The following is a 10,343-nucleotide window of genomic DNA, read 5'->3' as shown; positions in this document are numbered from 1 at the left end:
GGTGCACTTGGATACCACAGGACAGCGAATATCACTTCTGAATTAATATTTTGTATGATAAGCATGATTTTCATTGTGTGTATAAAATGTCCACTAAACACACATTTAAGGATTAGAGTATGTTTCATATATTTGAAAACTAACTTGCTATTTTAATAAATCAAATCTAGGAGGAATTTTAAATAATTTTCTAGTTCTTAATAACATCAAAGGAAAAATATAAATTCATTTTAAAATCTGCCCGTAGGGTCAGGGTGGGTGCGCGCCCCGGGAAGCCCGCCCCGGGAAGCCCGCCCCGGGAAGCCCGCCCCGGGAAGCCCGCCCCGGGAAGCCCGCCCCGGGGACGCCCAGGCGTGAGGGAGCGGTGGCCGGGAGTTCACGCTGGGGGCACAGCGGGGCCTGAGTCCGGTCCGGCGGGGGGGCGCAGAGCGGCGCTGTTTGCGGGGGAGCCTTACACCCCTGGGGGGAGCCACGAAGGCCCCACGATGCCCGCTGGGCGCGGCGCGGGGGACACACAGAGCGCGCCCCCCGGGGCCTGGAGGGGGAAGCCGGGAGCAAACACTGGGAACCCCGGGGACGCGCGTGCGGAGCGCTGTCCGAGAGACCGAGGTGCAAAGCCCTTCGCCGACCGGCCCAAGGCAGAGCCGGGCGCGGGTGGCGGCGGCCCGAGGCGCCCCGGATGGGCCGGGCCTGGGTCCTGAGGGCGCGTGCGCGGCGGCTGCGGGCCCCTGGGGCGGCCCGGAGGAGGGCGGACGAGTAGGGGACCCCTCGGCAAGCGCGGGCCTCGCCCCAGGACCCCGGGCCCCGCGTTGGCCGGCGGTGCGCTGTCAGCACATGGGCAAAGCCACACGGCGTGTTTTCAGCACACAGTTCTGTTTTCCAGTGTAAATCTGCATTTCTGCTCCTCGGATTTCCCCGAACGTCCCCCGCCCCCACTTCCCCGGAGATCTCGTGAAAGCGGGGAGCAGATCAGGCGTGAGCGTGAGACGGAGAGGGCGGCGGGGAGCAGAGCCTCATCAGGCGGCGCAGGAGGGCTTGGGGGGCGGACGGAAGATGCGAGTCTGGTGAACTGGCGGGACCCCCCGGGAAGGGAGCCGCGGCGCCGCCAACCCCCAGAGCAACCAGACCGCCCGGCGGCAGGCTGGCGACGGCAGGAGGGTCTGCGCACCCGACGGAGAGCAGGGGGCGCGGGGGCCCGCGTGTCTGCCCGGGCGGCCGCGGCCCCACCCAAGCACGGTGCCTGCGGCGGGGGGCTCACCCCGAGGGCCTGCCGTCCAGGGGCTGCCGTGGGGACGCGGGGCTGTGCCTTCCCACAAGCAGGTCCCCAGCGTACGAGAGACGCGGGCGCACCCTTCTCGGGGACGCAGCGGCCTGGCCGAAGGCCCTGAACCCTTCTCTGGTGGAAACAGTAACTCACACACACCCATTAATTCAATATCCCAACAGCCCCAAGCTTCCAATGTGAAGGTAAACTTCAAAATTATGTTCAAGTATTTCAGTAAAACTGCAAAATTATAAAATTCAAACTCTTGTGCATTTTTCTCCCGCAGAAGCTACTGGGTTTTGTCTTCCAGCAAGAGGATGTGGGGTCCAGAACGCAGCGAACCCAGGGGAGCACCCGCACGGCAGGTGACAAGGAGAGTTCCTTGTGGTCGGCTTGGGGGCAGCTCCTCCGCACCAGGGGACACCTCCTCGCCAACTGGGCTGCTGATGGCCCAGTGAGGTTCTCCGCCCCAAGAGGAGCTGCCTAGCTCCGCCTGGAAGGTCGGGCGCAGGTAAGAGGCAGGCAAAAGGGCGCTGTGGAAGCCAAAAGAAGTCTGTGCCAAGAAAGGAAACCGTAGTACACTCTGTGTTCCGCTGTGAACGCGCGCGCCCGTGCGGGGTGGGGGGAGAATTCCACTAGGCCCTCATTGTCCAGAGTAGAAGGTGGAAACAGAATTTCTAAACTTAAAAAACCAAGAAACAACACTATAAATATGCTATTTAAAAATATGAAGTTAAGCCCTAGCAGAAATAATGGGAAGAATCAAGAGATCACTCTAACCCAGTGGAGATGCTGTTTGTAATGTCCCCTTTGCACATGACCTGACATTTGATGTCGAGTGTGTGTATGATCTGATCTGAGTTGGCAGCAGACAGGCCCTGGCAGCTGGTGGCTGGGTGCTGGCTTCCAGTTTCCCCTTCCCACACCTGGGCAGCATGTCACTAGCATGGCGGGCAGCCCTGGAACCTTCTTCCTAATTGTGCCGCCCTGCCTGCTACCATGATGAATCAATGACTGGTGTCTTCCAACTGCTCAGATTCCCGGGCGCATGGGAAGTGTTGTCCATCATTTATCCAAAGATCCCTGGTGCTTTGTCAGCAAGATGCAGCAGAGGAGTAAATTAAATTTGTTGCCAATCAGACCCAAGAGAAGGGAAAGAACTCCATGGATGCAGTCAGTGGTTTTTAGCTTAGAGGGGTCTGGATGAATGAGTGCAAACCTCACTGTCAAAGGGAAGCTGCAGAGGTGCTGAGTTAGTTGCCTCCGTGCCACCTGCTGGTGCCACAGCCAGGATGCCCAGTGCCAACCACTTTCTCTGTAGGACAAACTCTTGAAACCATCAGCTCTCTGCCTCTTCCACATTCCTGCTCCTATAGGCTGCACTATAGGCTTACCAAGAATCATTGTTTATGCTGGAGCATATCATCATGATTATCTAACTAAGCAAATGTTATTTAAAAGACAAAACATGAATCTGAAAAAAAAGTAAGTCCCTGTTTCTATGAAGTCTAAGCTCAATACAATTAATAAAGATAAGTTTTTAAAGAAGTAGAACTTCTTTAAACAGTAGAACATGAGACTGTCAGTGAACTTCGCATTTGGTATTCAGGAAAGAAAGAACTGCAATCAGTAACTGCTGAGGGGACCCCACAGGCCAATTGCTGAAACAATTGGCCAGATAACCAGGTTGGAGTGTCGCTGGTGAGTCAGAGGGCAAGTGCATAATATGAGCACTAAGATTCTGAAGGTTTCTTTGCTTATCTTGAGAGAAGCAATTGAATCAGCTGGCCCTTGCTGTCTTTGTTCATTGATCAAACAATTATTTTCACAAAAACTCTCTTGAATGGAAAATATTTTGTTGCAGTAAAAAAAATAAAAAATTCCTAAGCTGAAATGTATTCTCACTGGGCTACATACTGTTTAAAAAATGGAGGGTAACCAAGAATGTGCCTGTCTTTCCAAGAAACATTCTTTGCTTACCTGACTTCTAAAGAATGTTTTCCTAAGTTACTATTTGTAGTAAAAGAATAGGAGAAAAAGAACAAAAAGAACTGTGTAATTAGAGGTGTGAAACCCCACTATAATGGGGTTGACATAAAGGCTTCAGAGTCCTTATTTGATAATTTAACAGGAATCAGTTGTTATGAACCTTAATTGAATTAAGACAGAGGTCTATAAGGAGTAAACTGAGGAGAGTATTGCAACTGTCCTTCTTTGCAAAATATTTTATCTGCACTCTAATTCTATGTCATTACACACTGTACTATTAATGATATTTTTAATTGACTGTTTTACTTTATGCCAGGTAATGCTTTTAGTGTTTTACATTCATTTTACTGAATCCTTGCAAAAAGAATTCTTGCAAAGACCCTGTAAGGTAGACAATATTAGCACCCTCATTTTACAGGGAATATGGGTACAAAGTGCATAAGTAACATGATCAGACGATAAATGTCACAAGGGTGGAGTTAGTATTAAAATATGAGAACCATCCTGCTTACCCTCCCTGTATTTTGGGACATGAAACAAGTTTCAAATGCACAGTCAAGATCCCTTCCTCAAAATTCTTTAAACACAGCTATAAATTTTGAGTACAGTTTTCCTGAAGCTATTCTGACTTGATCCCCCTTTCTTCCTGGAAAAGTCTTCCATAAGCTGGGGAGGCATATGCAGTCTATGTACAGGGGAAATACAGAAACATATTTTGAAATACATTCATTCATTTATTGTTCATTCTCTTTACATTTATCTATCTGTCCATGTGTCTGCTATCTATCTATCATCTATCATTATCTATATCTATATCTATATCTATCAATCTATCCATATCATTATCATCTAGTATCTGCATTTATTTCTTACCTCTTCCTATCTCTATCTCTGTCTTCTATCATCTGTTATCTCATCTAACTATTTATCTATCTGTCTGTCTACATTTTATCTCTATTTGTGTTGGCCTCAGTGTTAGAGATAGAGTGATGGACAAGAGAAATTTGTCTTTACTCTTGTGGAACTTAAATTCTAATAGGAAAATATATATTGAGCCCAACTATACAAATAGAATTCTGCATATGGTTACAACTTATGGTTGTATGTATCTATGAGGAAATTTTTCAGGTGTAGAAAGTAGATGCAACATTGTTTAGGAAGAGAAGTTGTCAGAACAAGGCTTCTCGGTTCTGTATCTACTATGATTTACTAGTTATGTCAGTCTACCTTTCCATCTATGAATAAATAGAATAAAAAACTGGATAAGAATACAAACAAAAACAACAAAGCTGATCAGAGGTTTTGGGAGCTACCAAATCAGAGCTCTAGAAGTGCAAAAGTCCTTGCAAAAAGGGTCACATAATGAAGTGAGCCTGGCAGTCCATGCCACTTTTCCTTCAAGACATTTTTGGGTTCCATGTGGTATGGGGCTAAGATCAGGAAAGACAAGTAGAACTCCCAACAATCTCCATGGGCTGGAGACAAACATTGAAGTTGGGGTTCAGTTTTTGCTTTATATATTGTTCCCTATATGTTGTTATGTGCACACATATTTACAATAGTTAAATCCTCCTAGTGTATGGTCCCTTTTATCATGTGAAAGGGAGACTATTTGTCTCTACTGATGCTATTGGGCAAAAGTCCTTTATTCTGATATTAGCAGAGATAATCTGGATTTCTTGTGCTTAAAGTTGACATGGTTTCTTTTCTCTTACTTTTGTTCTCTTTTTGTTTCAGTATTTAAAGGACATCTCTGATATGCAGAATATAATTGGTCCTTACTTTATGACTTGGTTTCACAATCTCTGCCTTTATTGAAGTGTTTAGTCCATTTACATTTAATGTAATTTTGATATGTCTCCATTTAGGTCTGACATTTTACTATTTATGCTTTATTTGTCTCATTTGTTTTGTCCCTCTTTTCCAAATATTTTTAGTTTTGTCAAAAATTTTTTAATTTCGGTGGTGGTCATGAAAATATAGCTCTTAGATTTTTAAGTACTGAAGTTGGGGATCAGCCCTTAAAATGAACACTCTTAGAGTGTTAATAACTGACAGTTCCAACTGCAATATGAGTTCATCATGTGTTTGCACCTGGGCCACACTTCCTTCAGCCAGTTCCCAAACTGATGAGTGTGGCCAGCTCACTCCTGAAGGACAATGTAATTTCTCTGCTGGGTGACTTTTGCTTGAGGACCCCCATTTGGTCCTACCAAAACCTATCAGACCTGCATCACAGTCTGAAATTTCTACTTAATGTTTTGTCCTTTCCTCTGAATTCTGCACCATGATCTAACAGCTCTCCCAACCTCATATTCCCTTACAGGCATTTTCTCCTGTAAATCCCTCTGATTTGTAATACTATCTGGGTGTTTGCTCCTTGGAGAACTCAAGCTAACATAACATTCCATGTTAATTTCTTATTGGCTTCCTAGCTGTATCTCTTTGCTTTAGTTTTTAGCTATTGCTTTAAAGTTTGCAATGTACATCTTAAATGTAATCCAATCTATTTAGTTAATATTCAATTACTTCAGGTAAAATGTGAGAAACTTGTAATAAAATGAGAAAATGAAAGTTAAGGTGATACATGAAAAATGGGTAAAATGTAACAAAGGGAAAATGAGAGGAAGAATATTTCAGTAAAACATTATATAACCTGTGCAATCACCTGAGATGGAAAAGAATTTGGGGCAGAGTGGACAGAAGCAGGGCGGTTGGAGATGAAGCACAATCATAAAACTAGCAGGTAGAGAACAACCTGAAATATGCCCCAAGCTACGCATCATTCCATTTAATCTCCCCAGAGACGGTAAGAGGAAGGAGCTTCTACTGTCTCCATTTTACAGATAAACAAATAGGGGCCTGCCCACATTCTCAAGGCCACACAGTGAGGGTGAGGCCTGAAATTGAAGCTCCAGCCCAGCGTAGTGGTAAGGGGGCTGTTGACCATGGCTTTGGCTTCTAAGGAGCAGGGGCCAGATCAGGAGCAGTGAGGTGGGGAGTATTAGAGTTGGCTGGGAGAACAGGGATGCTGTTTGGAAATGATGGCCATGGGGCTGGACGGGGAAAAGTGGGTGGTGAGGAGTGTGGAGCAAGTGCCAGGACACCCAACCAGAGCACCTGCCAACTTTCAGGCAAAGGGAGACAGTACAAGTGTGCATGTCTGCCTGTGTGTGCATGAGTGTGGGGGTGTGGGGGTGTGTATTGCTGTCTCAAAGGGAGATATGACAACAATAGAAAGAAGTTGCACATGTCACACTGATAATGGGTTCCCAAGTAGCCCTCACACATTTTGTCACTGTCCTTAAAACTGAGCACAGAGGCTAGAAGAGGACAGCGCCTCAGGAGCAAAACTGGGAACACGTGTTTGCACGTTCTCTCGCATGAGCTTTCCAAACCTCCAGCGCAGGGTGACTGTGCGCAGCCTGGGTGTGAGAGAGAAAGACTGACATGAAGACACATAGAGGCAGAGGCAGGCGGAGGCAGGAGACACGGCATGGACCGTATGATGTGCCACCGCCCCCAGCATCTCCCCCTTCCCTCCGCTGGCTGCGGCCACCACTGCAGCCCCTTTACTAGAAAAGTCACTGCGCACCTGGGCTGGAATCCCAGTGGTGTCCAGAGAGGGCTCTTCAACTGGAGCTCAGGGTCTATTCCAGGTGAGGAGTTGCTGAGCACACATTCCTGAGGTGTGACTTCCTAGAGTCCCTCAGGCTGTTCCCTCATCCAGTGCTTCGCACATTCGCATCTCATACAGGCGCAAATGTGTGCACACCTTTACACACGCACACACCGATGCACACACACCCAATGCATGCGGACACACACACACAGGCACAGACACCCCCCTGCATGCAGGCACACACCCACATGCACGCACCTGTTTCATGTGCATGTTCTGCTTCTCCTTGTGTTTTTTCCACAGAATGTGCCCCATTTCTGTGGTGTTGATGGGATGTACTCCGGAGCCCGCCCTTCCCTCCAGATGGAAGTCCAGCCACAGCAGGAGCCCTCGGCCACCCTGTGTCTCCCATGCCAAACGGCCTGCATCCTGGGAAGCTGCTGCTCAGAATGTGTCAGTGACCGGGCGAGATGCTGGCCCAGCGCCCCTGGAGCCCCGGGTCCCCGGGCAGACACCCCCCCCCACAGGAGGTGCCACAGCACTGACGGCAGAAACCAGAAAATAGCCACAGTCCACATCCTTCTTGTGGCACTGGGAAAGTCTACAACTCCAGAGCAGGCTGGGAGTTAAGGAGGGCAGACGGAGCACTTAAATCTGGATGTTTTAAAGTAATATTTTCTACCTCCTGGAAAAGAAGGAAATGCAGACTGTGTGTCCAACACGCAGAGCTGCTGAGGGAGCTGCCCACCCCCATCTGCCTGGCTGATTCCTGGGAGCCAAATGCTCAATAATTCAGAAGGAGCAAGAATCAGCATATCTTACAGCATATTTGATGCAGCCACAGCCTGCAGACTTGTTTCATTTCCGTTATGTCTCTGTGGCCAGCAAAAGCCCAGCAACACGGAGAGCCAGGCCCGCGGCACGGCCAGTGCGGTGTCTCTGTTTCTCCTCCTCCAGGGGCAGCCACGGCCCTCGCCCCTCTTCATACTCCCTTTATCTGCTATTGTTCTCGCCTATCATCTTACCTGGGGTCAAGTGACTCTCCCCCACGCAGGAGTGAGGGCTCGGCTTCATTTCAAGGCCCCTTCTGATCTCCAGGCTAATTGGCTCAGGTATAAACCAAGCCAGCAGGGCCACGACTTTGAAGTGGCAGGGCTGTGCCGTGCCTGGAACATCCTGGTCTGTGTGTCACATGCCCATCGGCCGGCCTGCTGCTAAGGCCACTAATGAAAATGCCAGTGGTCGCTGTGCATTACAGGTTCGCATCCACGCTGGCACTTCACTGTAAGCTTGCCATTAACTTTGCAGGCTGCGCCTAGAATGCAATCCGACCTGTTTTTAGTAAGGGGAGGGTGTGTGCCAGACCATGCAAGTCGCATGGGGACACCAGCTGTTCCTCCTCTACATAGTGTGCCACCCCACGCTTTGATCAACAATGCTGTTTCGCTTGAAAGGGGGCTCATTTTGTAAAGGTGCAGGGTGGGCCCCTGCCCTGTGCCTGTGGCCTGCTGTCTGCATGCACAATTACGGAAAGGTCAGCCCAGCACAGGGGACACTTGCTGTTTCATCTGATGCCATTTTTTCTTGGGCTCTTTAAAGGGCACGCCCACCACAGGGCGCAAACCCAGCCTGCGTTTGGTCACCAGTGAGGCCTTCAGAAGGAAGAAAAGCAAGGAAATGCAGCTGAGACTGATTTTTCTCTGACCCTCTTCATTTTCCATATCCAACCCACAACGTGAAAACAACATACAGAATGGCATCCTTTCCCAGGGCGCCCGGCAGCCGGAAGGTGCCGCAGAACCTTGCCTGTGCTCTGGAACCTGTGGCCCCTGATCCCTTCTGCTCCTCTTCCAGGCTCTGGCACATGCAGACTCCCCACACTCAGCTCCATGCTCAACAAATGATTTCCAAAACCACGTCTTCATCAACGTTTTCAGGAATGAAACAAGTTCATGTAGCCGTGTGGTGAGCACAGAATACAGTGGACACTTCAATGTTATTTGAGCAGTGAAATATGGGACTTTCAGGAACCTTTGCACTAGAGGCCTGCAAACCCCCAGGCCCCGGGGATATAAACGTGCACACGTTTGTGGGCCGGCCCCTTGGGTGGCTGAACCAAGCACCACAGGCTGGGTTGCTTAGACAACTGACATTTGTTCTGCTGCCCTGCAGGCGGAAGTCCAAGATCCAGGGATTCGTCAAGCTTGTCACCCCTGATGACTCTCCCCTTGGCTGTCGCCCTGCTGCGTCCCCACACGGCGGTCCCCCTGAGCATCTGTATCTGGTCTTCCCATGCAGACAGCAGTCACTTGGATCAGGGCCACCCCTCGTGGACCGTTCCACCTGTCGCCCCTGTAAAGACCCCATCTCAGATGCCACCACACTCTGAGGTGCTGGGCATTAGGACTTCAGTATGTGTATTTTGAGGGACCCAGTCAGTCTCTGGCAGTAGTGAAGTATGACAAGCCCTTAGCCGGATGTTACGCCCTGAGCTGTGATTCGGCTCTTGCTGTGTCCTAACAGAAGCAGGACTTGCACATCAGGAGGACCAGAGGCCTGGGGTGATGAGGGCCCCTGGAGGCTGAAGCCCTGACCCGTGTGAAGAGGATCAGCATGTATCTGGGTCCCTGAGAGGCTGGGGGTTAAATTCTGCTGCTTGCCAAGCAAAGGGGGGGTTCTGAATCGGGGGTGGCTCCTTTCCTTCAGCACACCTACCATGACTCTGGCCAGAGTTCTCAGGGAGAAAGGCTATAAAAATAAAAGTGACCCATTTCCCTGAAGTCTTTGTGACACTTCAGACGGTCAGGTTTCCCTGCTGTGGCACCAGCATGTTCTCCGGCAACTCGAGGCCTGTCCTCTGCTGGACCCCAGCGTCCCTGGAGTGGGGCTCCCTCCGCTGCAGGCATCACCGCCTCCCAGGGCGCCCATGTCAGAGCTGCTGATATTGGTGCCAGCAACAGCTGATGCATAGAAAACTCAGCCTGTTACTCAGTAGTCTCCCAGGCCCCTCAGAGATCAAAGGAGGTCATGGGGGCAGAGCAATGGTACCAGCCTGTCACCATGCTTTCTCTCCATCCGCAGTTCTAGCGGACACAGGATGCAGGGTCACGCATCTGCACGCCTCATTATAGTGTCCTGTCTAAACTCACTTCACTCTTCGGTCGTGGCGGGCAATGGGCCTCCCCTGGTTGCTGGGCCACTTTCCCTTCCCAAGCCTGTCCCCAAGGAGCCGTCCCCACGTGATGCAAGTCAGCACACACCTGGCCTTTCCTGTCTACCTGCAACTTCCTTTCGCAGTGGAGTGTGACAGCCAGGGAGAAAGGACGCTGGCAGGGAGGCAGCGGCGAGCAGCACAAGGCTGAGTTAGGAACTGGCAGGGGAGACAGAGGCACAAGGAAAATGAGATGAGGTGCGTCACTGGGGGCAAGAGTTCTGGGCCCTTAGTGGGCAGCCTTCTGAGCCAGGAGG

General features: G+C 49.9%; 1 long non-coding RNA gene across 1 annotated transcript; it reads left to right on the top strand.

Moving 5' to 3' along the window:
* The first annotated feature begins 461 nt into the window (after positions 1 to 461).
* LOC118971867 (uncharacterized) lies at positions 462 to 9,866 on the top strand. The gene is made up of 3 exons (XR_005060578.2): positions 462 to 1,467; positions 1,551 to 1,775; positions 7,179 to 9,866. It is a non-coding gene; the product is annotated as an uncharacterized lncRNA (long non-coding RNA).
* Positions 9,867 to 10,343: the final 477 nt, after the last annotated feature.

This window comes from Manis javanica, chromosome 1, assembly GCF_040802235.1.
Source record: "Manis javanica isolate MJ-LG chromosome 1, MJ_LKY, whole genome shotgun sequence".
NCBI classification, from domain to species: Eukaryota; Metazoa; Chordata; class Mammalia; order Pholidota; family Manidae; genus Manis; species Manis javanica.
The sequence above is the reverse complement of the archived record's forward strand: the minus strand, read 5'-3'. Positions and strand labels throughout refer to the sequence as shown.